The 16,229-nt window shown below is 37.8% G+C and overlaps 1 long non-coding RNA gene across 1 annotated transcript in view; it reads right to left on the bottom strand.

Moving 5' to 3' along the window:
* Positions 1-10,351, bottom strand: part of LOC107705534 (uncharacterized) — a 16,128-nt gene extending 5,777 nt beyond the window's left edge. The window contains exons 1-2 of the long non-coding RNA XR_001636072.1: positions 9,899-10,351; positions 6,613-6,618 (exon numbers count right to left, since the gene is read on the bottom strand). This is a non-coding gene — a long non-coding RNA (uncharacterized LOC107705534). The remainder of the gene's footprint in view (positions 1-6,612; positions 6,619-9,898) is intronic.
* Positions 10,352-16,229: the final 5,878 nt, after the last annotated feature.

Genomic DNA, 16,229 nt, shown 5'->3' with positions numbered 1-16,229 from the left:
TCTTTGAAAATGAAATAAAGAACTAAACTGACCTAACTCAAAATTAAAATAAATAAATAAATACTTATAATCATGTCAGATCAGATGTTATAATCAGATCATGTTATCTTCTTATTTCTTTGTTTATTTTATTTAGAGCTGGATAGCTCTACATAGCTACCAGGATGTACAGAATTCTATATTTGTACCACACAGTGTGGAAGATATCTGAAGATCATTTTTTTTGTTGAAAATATAGTTACTATCCACACTATTCCATATAATTTATTGCAAGCCATTGCAGAAGTCAAACTAATTTTAATATAGGGTAATTCTGGTCCATTCCATCATATTTGAGAACATTCATTAGTAAAATGACTCTGGGAATGATTTGTTCTTAGACATTACGGTGCAGTTGGTGTTACAGTTTTGTGAAAGTGTTTTGTCATGTCCAGATTCTCCCCTTAATGTGTTATTAATGTGTTAACCCATACTGTCCTTTAACCACTTTCAGTCTGCTAGCACAACTTTTTCTAATCACAAAACAAGCCAGTCCCCACATGCTCTTTCTATGACTATCACATTATATTATTATTATTTAAACACTTTTTAACTTGTAAACATTCATAATTGTGTGATCTACATTATTAGGCTAAATTGTTACGAGGGTAGTGGTACTGGTCTAAACTTCAATTATATTTTCATCAATACAGAGCACATGACAATGTGTATACCGATATAGCCCTACAACATAAAGCATAACCAATCAAAACTGGACAAAGAAATTGCATCTTGAGTCCGCTAATGTTGAGTAATATTGATAAGACTGTAATCAAGCCATTAGTCTTGATTAGCCTCAACATTCCTGTATGACCTCTTTTAGAGTATATTGTCTGTGCGATCATGGGTACAGAGCATTATGGCTCTCTTTATTGAATCAGACACTGGATTCAGTTTGTCAACAGTACCCGTGTTTACTCTAGTGCAGGCAGCACTGGCTCATTACTCTCATATGGATTTTTCTTCCTTTTTTGTTTACTGTCTAACTTAATACGTACATTAGAAGTTATTTGTCTGCACCTGGCTCAGTCATTGCTTCACCATGTGACTCTGAACGATTCTCATTACAGTAATGAGAGACTTTCTGCTGATGCGCAAAACATGTCAAAACAGGCAAACAGAAGAGTAAACAACTTGAGCAACAGTAAACAGAATGTCCATAGTTAAAAAGCAAATAATGGTTTCACCTGTTTCTAGAACAATTATGTCGCAGTTATTCAGTAATTGACACAGATGCAGTGTATACACTGTAAAAAATGATATGATGAAAAAGCCATGACAACTTATGTTTTTAAGTTACTTTAACTCATAAAAATTATTTAAGCAATTTCAACTTTTTTTTATAAGTTATACTAGATTCAACTGGATTTTTTATAGATGAACATATGAAACTTCTTAATATGATTTAAGAGACCACGATTCAAACAATTGTTAACCTTGTTCATTTGTGACTACTTTTTTAGAAAGACGTTTTTGTCAGCCGAACAACCGACATGTTAAACGTTACATTCAGCTGGACGCACTGTAGGCCTAACGTTACATCTGTTCCGCACAAGCTCGTTTTCTGTGCCATTTGTTATTTTACTGGCCATCATCATATATTTTATATATTATTTTGTTTTACGATTGCAAATTGCTTACAGGTAACAGATTACAGGTAACAGTAAATGCAAACAAATGCATTATGTTGTATGAATCGGTCATATTTTAATCATGAACAAAAAGTCTGCAAAAGTGTTGTGTAACTTACATCTTTGGGCTTAACTGTAATTAGCAAGTAACCAACAATTTCCCGTTTACCTCCCTTTGTAGGCTATGACTGAGCACATTAAAGTGAGAATCACCATCCATCTTAATATTTTTTTTTAGGCAACTCAGGTTATTAAAGGGTTATGAGGCTGTTGTATAGGAAATGTCTTTGCTTGTGTGCGTGTTGTTTATAAGTAAATTTAAGTTGAATAATTGTTTTTTTTTTTTCAGGCGCACGCTTGTGATTCTGCGTCTGGATGAAGGGTGAGTTTTGCATTTCTGTACCAAATAACCACCGGTCAGTGTGGTTTGGCCTATTAAACGGATAGTTCACCCAAAAATGAAAATTCTGTGATTAATTACTCACTCTCATGTCGTTCCACAATATCTGGATCTGAAATAAAGTTTACATTATCATAACTAGAAAATTAATGTTAAAAATTTTTAACTTAAGTTGAAACAGCAAATATTGCAAAGTCAAATGAACTTCAATAAAACAATTCAGCACTAGGCAAGATTTAAATTAGTGAGTTGAAATGACTTGTACTTTTAAGTTGATTTAACTTAAATTTTAAGGCAGCCACAAAACTTACGTTTTTAAGTTGAAAGGGGTGAAAATTTTTTACAGTGTAGTTAAATGTTTTTATTATTATTTTCTTGCAGTAATGTACGTAATCTATTTTTAATCTATAATTCATCTTGATATAGTGAAAGATTAATGGCGGGAGTAGTTTCAGATGGATTGAGTGGAGCAGGTGATACCACAATTTCTCTGTACAATGACAAACTATTGTACCTCATTTCCATATTCTTCACCAGCTTATCTCTTAAAGACCAACAGATAATAAAAAAATAAAAATAAAGACCAACAGATGATTTGCAGAGTCATTTCACACACTGATGTCCTATCAAAGCATTAGAGGCACAGGTCCCATGTTTTTTGTTGTGAGAAGTTTTAGATGTGTTAGATAATAGAATGTCCCAGTCCTATGGAAGCCCGATTCTGCCAAAAAATGAAGAAAAAGAAAAAAATCTAAAGTGACTTAAATGAAAATTTTTAAATTATTACATTTTTTTTCTGAGAATTGCTAGTTTATATCTTATATTTATATCTCACAATTTGAACCTTTCTCCCTTGCAATTCTGGGAAAAGATTGAGAATTATTAAGATATAAATTCAGAATTGTGAGATGTTAACAATTGCGAGATATAATCTCTGAACTGCAAAAAAATAAACAAAATATAAACTCGCTATTCAACTGTGAGATATTAACTCAGAATTCTAAGATGTAAACTCAGAAGTGTGTGTTTCTGTCTCACAATTCTGTGTTTAAACAAAGTCCACTCATGCCACTTTCTCTATTTATAATAATGTTGTGTTCGTTATATTAATCACACTCCATTTTGAACCCTATAAATTATCATTTATTATGATTTTGTTTTTGTTTTTTTTCCCTTTAGTATTTGGTAAATATAATTTTAATTATGACAACAAACCAACATTTGGTCTCAAACTATGTTGCTTCTATCTTATTACCGTTAAATGTGCAGACCTGCCTCATCATGCAACCCTTTTTATCCTTTCTAGCGTAGTTGTAATTAATTTTTTTAAAGGGCACCTATTATGCCCCTTTTTACAAGATGTAATATAAGTCTCAGGTGTCCCCAGAATGTGTCTGTGAGGTTTCAGCTCAAAATACCCCACAGATAATTTATATAATTTTGAAAATGCCTATTTTGAGTGGAAGCAGAAACACACTGTTTTCGTGCATGTATCTTTAAATGCAAATGAACTGCTGCTCCCCGCCCCTTTTCCAGAATAGGGCTGTGACTTTACAGCTTGTACCTCAAATACTCGAACAAAAAGCATCTGTTTGGTTTTGATTATCGTGTATATCACGCTAAAAGCATGCGTTTTAAAGCCATATCAGTTTAAACATCTGATATAGTGTTTTCTGAGCGCACAGAAAGCGGCTGTCACACGGCATGTGAGTACTAAACTAAGTTGTCTTTCATGTCTTATTGTGCTTAAACTACTTCAAATACACACAAGGTTATGTTAAAAGCATTACAAAAACAGTCAGTTATGTCTGTGAAGGTAAACAGCTGAGAATGAAATCGCATGTTTATATTAGATCTGTGTATGAAGTGACAGCAGTGTAATATACAGTACCTACTGCTGTCTACGCTGTTATCACCCAAACAATAAAATAAAAACAGAAAATCACTCACTGCTCTTGACCGAATAACTTCTATAGTTTTAATAAGAAGACATTTCTAATTGAATGCTGCTTTTAAATGCTCTAGCATGAAGATAAACATGGCGGATTGTGTGTGGCTCACTCAGGGTGGGGTCTTTGCTAATACGGCAGTGTCAGTCGGCGACCGTGGGCGGGGCCTAAACATTGTGACATCACAATGCTCAGAGAATCAAAATGGCATGTCTAATTAGACTGATTTGGTTTAAAGGTAGAGTAAGTGATTTCTGGTAGCCAATGTTGATATTTGTGTTTTTTATCCGCCATCTCTATCTCTCTGTCACTCGGCTCAACTAATGTCCGTCCCATGCACTGAAAGCTCTCTCCTCCACATCACGAGTAGACACGCCCCTTATTGCTGATTGGCTACAAGTTTGTTTTGCGATTCGGCCCGAATCAGTTTTCTAAAGTGTTTTTGAAAAATCACATACCCTGCCTTTAATGGGGATTAAAAAATAAGGAGTGGGTGGATTTTTATCATTGTAGGGTGGTTGTGTTCACACACTGCCAACACACATTTATGTCCAAACACCATGTAAAAGTGGATTTTGCATAAAAGGTTCCCTTTAATCTTTATAAATAGTGTCTAATTAGTTTTATTATTTGTGATGACCAAATCACACAAATCATGGTTTAAACTGTTGTTAACTGTTTGGAACCTTGTTCCTGTAACTGTGCCAAATTAACTGCTGATAAAATAAATAAATAAATAAAAAAATAAAAAAATCACAGTTCAACCACTTCCAAAAAAGGGAGATTTCCCCAATGAGCAGTGCAGAGTCTGAAGACACAGCACATAAGTCATCAGAGAGGAGGTAATTTATTTTCCCTGCGTTTAATATGTCACAGCCCAATGCTTGTGTGTCTGTAGTGTGCGAGCTGCTTGGCACAGGCCGCTATCGTTGCCGGATGCCTCCTCCACCGATACCTGTGGTGTTCTTCATGGTTCAGGGGCTCCTAATTTAAATAGGAAGTTGCACATATTTCACAGAAACACTGGGAGCTGAGGAGCGGGGTGAGGTAGGGGGTGTTTTAACACAGGATGGGGCAGATGATGTACTGCATGACGTTTGGATGATCCCTCCCGAATGTGCCAGAGAGGGTCACGGATCAGAGCGGGCAGAGGTGTAGTGCGGCTACAAATGGCAAAACATGCTGGTAGCCGGCAGGAGCGTGCTGATGGGCCATAGCCTGCTCGGAGTGCTCATCGAAGCACTGGGAGATATGACGGTAATTCACTCACCATGCACCCAAACGAGTTTTTCCTCTAGTTATACTGGATTCACATCGTTCCACTGCAACCATCCAATAATATGCAAGATTTAAACATGATGCAACCTTCAAAATAAATAAAGTAATAATCAGCAATGAATTAATGTAGTTTCATCTCTTTTTTTATCACAGTGTTATAGCAAAATATAAACATCCTTGTCTCATAATAGGATACATTATTTTGTTCTTTTTTTTTTTTTTTTTTTGCTGTAGTGCACAAATGCCGACCAGAATAAATACATTCATATTTTCCCTAATAAATGGTTAAAGTAGCGATTTGATTATAACTGTCCACAGTTGCCGCTAGTTCATCAATATTCCTTATTAAATGTGCTAATTTAGCCATTGCACTGAAAATAAATAGTTTTAAAGAAATTTTCACTCAGATATTGTTAATATATTTTATAAATAATTACTAATGGCAAGTAACACATTGAATTGAATGTTACATTTTGAAGTAGAAGGACTGAAATAGTATGTTCTTGTAAATTGTACTTCAATAATCTTTATTTTTATTTTTTAACTTTACAGTGTAGGCTTAATTTAAATTTAAATGTTCTGTCACATTTTATACTCTCATTATTTAAATGTGTATGTATATATATATATATATATATATATATATATATATCCATTCAGTATTTTTTTTTATTTATGCTCTTAATAATTATTACAGTTTTCAGCTGTCCCAGCTGACAATCTTTTTGTTGATTTTCTCAGTGAACTTAAAATCTAGCATTTCCCCCCAAAAAAATATTAATTTGAAGAAGACAAATCAGGAATCACAACAGGCATAGTTTGTTTTTATTATCAGACAGGAAAAATGATCTAAACACAATGAAAGGGGAGTAAGACAATGTAAAACATACTCCTCAAAAAGTCTTTCTCAAATATCTTTGCACGAATGTAGGCTACGCACTTCAAAATGTCCACACAAAGAGAGGATGCTGTTGTGAATGTGCAAATGGATGATGACAGTTCAAACTTGCTTGAGAAGGGAAATATTCAGTGTTACAACTGTACTCGGTCTACACATGGTCAAAACGGGATCAAAGCCTCTCTCACGTTATACAGATACCAAACAGAAGCCTTAAACTAAACTGTAATTTCATTATCAGCCCCCTCTGTTGTGAGCTAATATTGCACTTTCAAGTTTAGCCGTTGCATTTGAAGCAACTGCACCTAAAATAATTTAAAGGTCCTTTACTCTGGGCTAAAATAGCACAGTAACCCAGTCAATAGATTGCACCTTGCCTCATGTGGCACAGATAATCTATTCAGAACTGTATCTCACTGGGCTCTCTGCTCAGACCAATATTTATCTGAGCTCAGAATCAGCATCATCTCTTATACTGAACACGCACACACAAGTACACCAACTAGGCTGGACCAAGCTAGCAATGACCTATGACACTTGACCTCTGACATTGTGACCTGTTGTCTGATGGCCTATCGATTATGTCTGGGCTTTACTGGGTAATTGCTGGATTGTAATTACATTACATTTTATTTAGCCCATAATATGGGCATTTTTTATAAGATGCTTTGACTGACAGATTTTCTTTTTGTGACATTTTCTCGTCCAACTGATTCAAAATTGATTCAAAATCAGGCTTGTCTCAGTCTGACCCTCAAGGACCCCTTTGGTGGGATTTAGAATTGTCCATTAGGCACAGAGGGCTTGGTTCCTATTGCTATGTTTCCAGGCTCATTGACTGCATGGGGGAAATGAGAGACAAAGCGTCTTCTGGCGGGAGTTGTCATGGGAAACTCGGGGTTCAGGTCAATGATCAGCAGATTTGAAATGAACTTCGTAAACTGGAAATTGGATTAAGGAACCTGTGAAGCATGCTACACTTATTTATTATTTAGTTATTATTTTGAAGCAGTTTCAGAATGATTAAAATAGAATGCTGTTGTTATTTATTTTTATTTTTTTGAATGCTGGGTGCATTCTTGGTACATCTGTGTATATTTCAGACACTTTGGGTGCATAAAGAGAGATTTGAATAATCTTTAATCTCTTTGGTATCACTGCAACATGAAATAACATAAAAATTAAAAACTAGCAGAAAACTGTTACATACCACTGGTAATAAGAATGAAAACAGAACTTCCAGAAGGAGAATTAGAAAATATTACGTTCTGTTGAATCTCTCAACTTGACATGAAGATGCAAAACCTTTTTGCTGCGGTATTAAAACTGAAACAGCGGTTCTTTGATGTTGGCCACTGATGCTGCTGTGAAAGACTTCAAAACCTTAGCATAAATTGAGTTTGTTGTGTATACAAGCACCTGCCAGATTTAATATTGAACGGATGATCCAAAATGGATTTTTGATCCCTGTAAAATGAGGAAAGATGTCTGAAACAACAGGAAAAGGGAGGGGGAAATCTATAGCCCACCAAAGCTGAGATTTGTGCTCCCAGGTGAAGAATGTATCTCTTCTCGTCCTTCTGTGTTTCCTTTTGATGGGCGGGTTTCCATGTAAAGAAAAACCTATAGGTCTGACCTTCTTACTACTTTGCCTGTGGCTATTCACAGATTGCATGTTTTTTGTGTGTGTGTTTCATCCTTAGGGGGTGATCTGAATCAAACCGGTATAAATATTTCAGTGCATTTTTCCTGCTCCTCTGGACCTCTTGTTAATACACTTGCTGTGTTTGACAAGCAAAATTCTGTCTGTTTACATTAGCTGTTAAACTGTCCCCTTTATACTAAAATGTATGAATAATATTAGTATTAGTATAATGGTGATATACTGAATTGTATTTAATAAAGTCAAAAACGGATCTACATTTTTAAAAGTATATTCCTAATCCAAACACTTTTTTCACAAATTATTATAAGGTTCTATGAGTTACTAAATATACAAAACCACATATTTCAATTACCTTCATTAGTTGATAAATATATGGTATCCACTGATTGTTAAAAAAAAACTTGTTATTATCAATATTTAAGCACTTAGTTTAAGATCAGACCGCATATTAGCAGTGTTTATATACATATAAATAAAATGTTTCGTATGAGGCAGAGATACAATTTCATCCAAATGAAATAAAATACAGAAAGTCTTTGGAGATGTGTCTGGACATCTGGTAGCCATCTCAGAGTAACTGGAGCTATGCCAAGGGTACTCAAAAATGAAAATGACTTCATTATGAAGGTGTAATCAGAGTCTGCATGGCAAAGTTTAACCCTCCCTGAATGTAACGGCAGTTTGGATTCCTTGAAATTTGAGAAATCAAAAGTCACTCACAGGAAACCGAAGACACCTCGAGCTGTAAATCCAGACACTTTAAACAGTAAAAATACATGTATCCTGTGGTTGTCATGGTGTTATGTGAAAAGTCTGAACCAATTCCAGTGTTTATTTATATAAACGACACATATTATTGGACATTAATTAAATGGCCACTTAGCGGAGATGAAACAGTACTCAAAAACTCTCTCCAGTGTGTCAAAATGGACAGTCCATTAGACAAACAGTATGAAACGACTGAAGAGCTACATGTGTTGATGAGTGGCCTGATGAAGAGCTATATTGTCACTGTCGGAAGCTTGACAAACACATTATGGGAATAAACTCTTGGACTGGATCCATTTTGTCAATTCGGCTGTTGAAACAGTTCACACAAACAAATGCTCAGAGTAAAGGGAGGTCACACAGGTGTCAGGTCAACTAGCTACCAGATACTGGATAGTCAAAATCATGTGCTTACGTACAATACATGATACCATGAGGCAGAAGTTATATGTAGAAAATGTTGTTCCAAGGAGTTTTTTAAAATATTGTTGTTTCCTTCCAAGTACACCTGACAATACAAATTGCCCATTTAAAACAATGTCTTTTACTTAAGTATAGTGACTGAAATGGCAAACCTGACTGAGATATTGACAGGAAAACAGGCTGCTTGGGAATAAATGGACCTGTGAGTTGTTTTTCAGCTATTGTAAACAGGGTTACCATCGGCAGCTCGCAAAGGAAAGCAGATACAAACAGTCTGCACTGAACAGGCTGCACGAAGATTGAAATCTCCTTTAATGAACTGCTGTAGTTGAAATTGTCAGCTACAGCTGGGCTAAAGCAGGCGAGAGCTGGACAAATAAATAAGCTCAATGAAAGCAGAGTGTCTGTCAGTACACATTGCCACAGTTCTGGTTGGATTTACATAATTATCAAGCTTAGTCCAGATATAAGACACAATATAGGAAGATTTACTCTTAAAGGTACCAGCTAATAAAGAATGTCTTTCCTGAGGGCTGAAAGTATAAACTAGACTGTCGTATTCAAACTCTGTAATTGTTCTGACACATCAACACCTTTGAACAGTGTAATTTTTCACGAGCTAGAACCGAGAGTTTGCTTCCTGATGACCTACAGCTGCAATCAGTTCAATCAAACACTTTACCTTTATTAGGAGTCCAAAGATGTCCTGAAAACAACCCTGAATGATGTGTTTAGAGGGCAATTAATGGCACCTGACTGTTTCAGTGAGGGACACGCAATTCCTGCTGCAATCTATCTGAAGTAATTATGCCACGGGGCTGAAAGAGCTATTTCTTCTGTCCCCACCCCTGTGCCCTGTGTCTGAATCTCAATGCTCTTCAGAGTGTGTGTGTGCACTTTAAGCGTGCGATCAATACGGCCAAGCGGTTAGCGTCCAAGAACTCCCTTCAAGTGCTTTCGTACAGCGCAGGCCCGGACCCTTCCTCTGCAAAAAATGTCAATTAATTTCAGCGTCGACTATACTGGGGGGAAAATTGTTCTTGTGAAACATTATTGACATACTTTAACCCACATTTCCAGCATTCAAGGCGAGGAAAGTCAATTCTCATTTGGAGACAACTGTGACGCTTTTCCCTGTAGATTGTCCACGCAGCAGGATTACGGAGGTCGGCGGTTGGGGTTATAGGGTCGGAGGTCACAAGGCTACTCCTGGCCCAAGGTCAAGGTGACAGGGGGATATCAGGCCGGCCCTCATCTGCTTCGGTAGCCTTATAGCCAATCAATACAATTAAAAAGTCTGACTGATCTCTTGGTCTGCCCCTCCTTGCTCTGCCCCTCCCGTTCCTTTCCTCTGTGTCTCTGTTTCTATGTTCACTTGAAATCATTCATTTCTCCTTTTATATTATTCTGACTATGTAACAGGTATCATCTAGATAGAGCCCGGTGCAGATGGACAGCCGCGGCAAGATCCGTTCTATATTTGTTTGAACAATGTTTTATTAAGCCTCTGCTCTTTTTAATATTTACATTGGTGCATTTGAGGGTCTGAGGCAGCATGAAGCAATTACACACATGACCAAGCCGATAGCCACAAAATGTTTTTTTTTATTGGTCTTATGAAGTATTCTAATTTGTTGAGATGTGAATTGGTGGGTTTTTGTTAAATGTGAGCCAAAATCATCAAAATTAAAAGAACAAAAGACTTAAACTACTTCAGTCTGTGTGCATTGAATTTATTTAATACATGAGTTTCACAATTTGAATTGAATTACTGAAATAAATGAACTTTTCCACGACATTTTAATTTATTGAGATGCACCTGTATGTCTCCCTTATGCCGAGTTCACACTGCACGATTTTAGTCCAATTTTTCACTCGCCGACAGGTTTTGCGAAATCGCTGACAAATGCCCGACATCGGAGGCAAATCGGTGCTCGTTCACGCGAGTGACAATCACGCAGTGTGAATTATCAAAGACACGATCTGAGGGAATCGCCAATGCGTCGCCGACGCCCGCGAAATACTGAATTCTACCCCAGATAGTCACGCAGTGTGTAAACAACGGCGATCCGACGAGTTTGAAAATCGTGCAGTGTGAACTCGGCATTATCTGACACACATATTTCAGGTCCTGGAGTTTCTTTTAATGAGCTAATGAGTTGAATCAGGTGTGTTTGATTAGGGAGACACACAAAATGTGCAGTGCTGGGGGGCGCCCAGGACCAGGGTTGAGAAACACTGCTGTAACATAACATTATAAATACTTGTAAATTACTTGTCAAGGAAATATTTATGCATATATATAAGTTATAATATTAAAGGTGGGGTAAGTGATTTCTGGTAGCCAATGTTGATATTTCAAATCACCAAAACAAACACGCCCCTACCCCAAAAGGGTCTCGCTCCTATTTTGATAGCTCCGCCCCACACGTACATATGCATCCCAGGCAACGATTAGTTCTGTGAAACAAAGCAAAACTCATTATAATCACTGATGCTGTCTACACTGAATGTGGCGCAGCACGACAAATCCCCGACAGTAAACTGCTGCCACGTTCTATATATGACGTATTGACACAAATTTCAAATGATTTTCAATGGTCGCTTTGTCACGTCCAGTGTAGACAGACTTTAGCTGTTGTGGCGCGGCCAGTGTACACATGGTGTAAGCCTTATTTTGTTCCGCAGACGTTTTCCTCTTTTGTTTTTTATCCGCCATCTCTATTGTTCTGTCGTCGCTCGGCTTGGCTAATGTCCATCCTGTGCACTGAGCGCTCTCTCCTATGCAACATGAGTAGGCATGCCCCTCACTGCTGATTGGCTACAAGTTTGTTTTGGTACTCGTCCCGACTCAGTTTTCTAAAGCATTTTTGATAAAAATGCATACCCCACCTTTAAATGTTTAACCTAATTATTTTCACAATATAACTTTGGTATTATTTTTGCACAGAACAATGTATTACAAAATCATTGCTTCATTCAGCTGATGTGCGTTTGCAATGTTTCATCAGTGAGGTGCAAGATTCCATGGTCAGTGGAGATATGGAAACTAGTTACCCGTTGAGATCATGTGACTGATCATGGCACTAACACGGACACTAATATAATGATGCATGCCATGTTTGTTGAGTATTGTGGAGTGCACAATAGAAAGCAGAAGCTGTGCTTCAAGGGCATCACAATTTAAAACGGGGTTATGATTTGTTTTAAGGTGATTTTGTTACAGTGTAATTACACAAATAATTTTCCCCTTGATTATAACATCTCCACCAAATGAATTGAAATTCATTGTCTGCAAAAGTCACGCCACCACTCATGTTTGTACAATGGTTGTGAACCATGGTAGTTTCTGAATTTGAATTTAATTTGAATGTAACATGAATGAATTAAAGTAAATATAAAATCATATATTCTAACTAGGGGTGGGCGATATGACCAAAATCTTATGCCACGATTTGAGTAATTTTATTTTACGGCAACGATATATATCACAATATAGTTATTTTTGCCTGCAAAACGCCTTCGTACTACCATTGGTCCATGACGATAATGTAATAATAGGTGTGTGCTGAGACCGCCTTCTTTTACACCAAACTCTTTTCTGACTCATTTCGTCTGTTTAATCCGTCGAGGTAAGAACTCCATGGGTGAAAATATGAACACACCGGAGAGCCGCTTTTTAGTAGAAAATGAAGTGCTCCTGATGACATGAGGCACTGATACTGTTTTTCATGTTTGATACTGTAAAGCTGCTTGCTTTTAAGCAATCTATTGAATAAAATGTCATATAAATAAACGTGACGTGACTTTACTGGAGTGCTAATTTGCAGAGCTTGTGCGAACATACCCATGTTGCTATGATCAGATGATTTTCTTTATAATGATTTTCTTTATCTTTATATAAAAATGCTTTTCTCATTTTTGTTGTGTTTATTTTGTTACTGAGAAGAAAGCGCGCGGCACATATTTACATTTTCATCTAAACATCGCTTTCAGCAGCGTGGTCAGCGTCGGGATGTTTGCTAACAGTATACCACTGCTCACGTAATTCGAACCTCGTTTTACCCCTAAATGAAGAACAAAAAGAACTTCGCTGTGAGTACAGTATATCGGGGCCTTTACATAGGTGTTTTCTTTATCAGCTGTTTGCTTTCACTTAAGACCTAAATTACTGTGTTTACAAGGATGTACTTGCAAAGACAGGCATTGACACATACAAGTGTGTGTATTTAACTGTTCAAGGCCTTTAAAGCAGCAAAAACAACTCTGTTCAATACTCCTGTGCTCTATGAGCACCGTCTTCACGTGTGCGCACCTCTCTGACAGCGCTTAGAAACAGTCTCTCAGACAGCACGCACATATAGCGAAATGAGTTCGCTTTCGCTGCTGATTGCATTTCAATGGCTTAAAATCACTTGTTTTTAAACCGCAATGCTTAAAAACGCGTGCAAACGATAAGCTTTCGTGACCACCTAGCACAGCAACGTCACGTGAACGTGTAACCGCAATAGAGACGATAGTCCAAAATCTCTACCAGTGGACAAATTTCTACCGGTTAATCATGTCTACCGGTATGTCGCCCACCCTTAACTCTGACTGTAATTTTTTACTATAAATGTCTTTCTATAATTAAAGTATGTACTGTGTCAAGTGTAAGCATAGCTATATTTTCAATTTAGATGTAATTTTGTGGCTGTCTTGCAGGTGGCTGCATGAGTCTATCTCATGCTACAATTACTCCAAACCACGCGCAGATCTAAGATGATTTTCAAGTGCTACTTAAGTTATGATGTTTTTGGGAAACAGCCTGTAATTCTAAGATGATCCGTACGATCATTTGTACGATTTACAGTGCTTATGGGAAATGTGGCCCAGATGGTTTTGTTGGTTAAATAAGTGCTGAGCGACCTGGATTGATACTTCAGTTTCAAAAAGAATTATGTGTCCATAACAAATGACACATTTCCCAACAGAGAGTGAAATATTTATCTCCCTCTTCTCCAGGACTTCAGGGAGTGTTGAGGGTTGAGTGTGTGTTGCTTTGATAATCAAATTGCCGTGCTCCTCCAAAATACATTACGGACAGTAATTGCATGAGTTAGAGGTAGAAGTTAGTTTCTCCTGTGTGCTGACAGTGCTGCAAGCATGGACCGGTATCGGCCCGTGACGACAGATACGAGGTTAGTTGTGTGTTGGAGTGTGAGTGTACACGTATGCGTGTGTTGTGAATTTGTTTGACAGGGAATTTGAGACAGCAAGACATGGCTCTGAGGGATGTGACACCCTTTGTGACCCCTCATTTATCAGACAATAAACAGCAGATCATGTGACCACAACTCTTGCATTTCTGTTGGCCTCTTAAGTTGATTAGTATGCAGGTGACAGTGTATGGCCTCAACCCCCCATGTTCACTCCATGGAGCCTCTATCACAATGAATTATCGGCCTTAGCGGTGATCAATTCGAGCAGGCCACTTCCTCAGCACCAGACAGGGGCAAGAGTGGGTGGAAAGTTTAAAATTTTAGAGTAGCACAATTTCTGCAAAAGCATAACAAAAATGACGGAGATGGAATGGGTGAGAGGGTGGGGATAAACACCAGATGTGCTCCGTTTCGGAGCAACTCATTGCATGGCGACAGCCAAGCGTGGCGTGTAGCCTGAGGTGCTAACAGAAAATATTACAATATCACAAGATTCTCAATGCAAACACCATTTTGTGGTCTCTGAGTCAATTCCCTTTTCCCCCCTGGTGTTGAGCGTTGATGGAACTAACTCTGTGAGAAAGAAAATAGATACACCATCACCATATTTCAAATGTAAAATGCACCAAGAGCTTCTTTGATGCACATTATAGTCAACTTAAGTCATGATGGAACTGAGAGTAAATCAACAAGCCACCATAAGGACAAAGATAGCACTTTTAAGGCTTTCTGAGGAATAATGGTGATGCCGGGATTCATGGGATTGCATTTGGCTTCCTGTGGTGTCAGACCTTTTTTTGTCATTTGGCAAAGAGCAGCAATGTTGTCCCACCATGGGTGCCTGGCAGATGGGCTTCTATGTAGAGAAATGAGCCGGGAGCAACCTCTATCACTTCTGCTCTCTCTCTGACTTTTTCTCTCTCACTGCGCCCCCTCCCTTTTTCATGTCCTGGGGCTGCTGTATCTCTTCTCTGAGCTGTGACAGTGGGAGCTCTGTGGGAGGTGAGTTGGTTGAGCCAGCCCCAGATGCAAGAGCCCATCTCAGACTTGTGCTACCAGAAAATCTGCCTCTTCATGCTCTGCCGAGTACACACGCTCGCTCTGATGAAAAAGCGCCACGGCTGAATCATCTGGTGGAAAAACATATACCTTGTGGTGCTGCCTAGAACTTGCCAGAGGTCCTTTCACAGCAGTATGTTGGTTCAGTCTCCAGTCTACCCATAGGTGCGCTGCACACCCCTCACGGCCTTTCAGTTACGCGTGTCTTTCTCAATTCTCTCCCAAATATCCACTGTGAGTCTCCACATCAGCCGTAAAGCATCTGTACCAGATTTCCACATGGATGCTATAACCAGAAAATCCATATACTCATATTGTTGTTATTTGGACAACCCCATCACCAGTTTGTGGATTAAAGACCACAGTTACTAGAGTTTCAATGATATAATGTAACATTGTGGCCATAAAGGTCTAATTTTTCAGTCCTTTGGCAACTCCAGTGGATTTCTAATGATTTCCAAGTACAAACAGTTACCATCCAACATTGCACCATATATTTGGAATTCGTTAGTACCATTCATAGGCTTGTCACCAAGTCAAGTGATTTAAAATGGGAAAAGTTTTTTTCTTCTCCTTCTTTTTTGAGAAAGGAGTTTGTAAATCTGTTCCAAAATTATCTGTATCTCTATATAAATAGAACCAGACGTGTGTGAAAAACCCATTTTAAATGCAATTCTATGCCATTTATAGTTAGGGAAGAGTTTATCCGATACTCGCTACTGCTCCAATATGTATGTTTTTATTGCATCAAGTATTGGTCAGCCTTTGAATAACTTTATTTGAGGAAAAGACAGTATTCGGTTGTTAAAATGACAGTATTAAAGTAGGTTGTAAAAACTGAAGTTCATGGAAACTCTTACCTCCACTGCTGCTGTCGAATGACATTCTCCAATCAAACATCAAAACAGAGCGTGTCG

This window comes from Sinocyclocheilus rhinocerous, unplaced genomic scaffold (assembly GCF_001515625.1).
Source record: "Sinocyclocheilus rhinocerous isolate Xijiao unplaced genomic scaffold, SAMN03320098_v1.1 scaffold504, whole genome shotgun sequence".
In the NCBI taxonomy this organism is placed as follows: domain Eukaryota; kingdom Metazoa; phylum Chordata; class Actinopteri; order Cypriniformes; family Cyprinidae; genus Sinocyclocheilus; species Sinocyclocheilus rhinocerous.
Note: the sequence above shows the minus strand (reverse complement) of the source record. Positions and strands in the feature narration are given on the sequence as shown.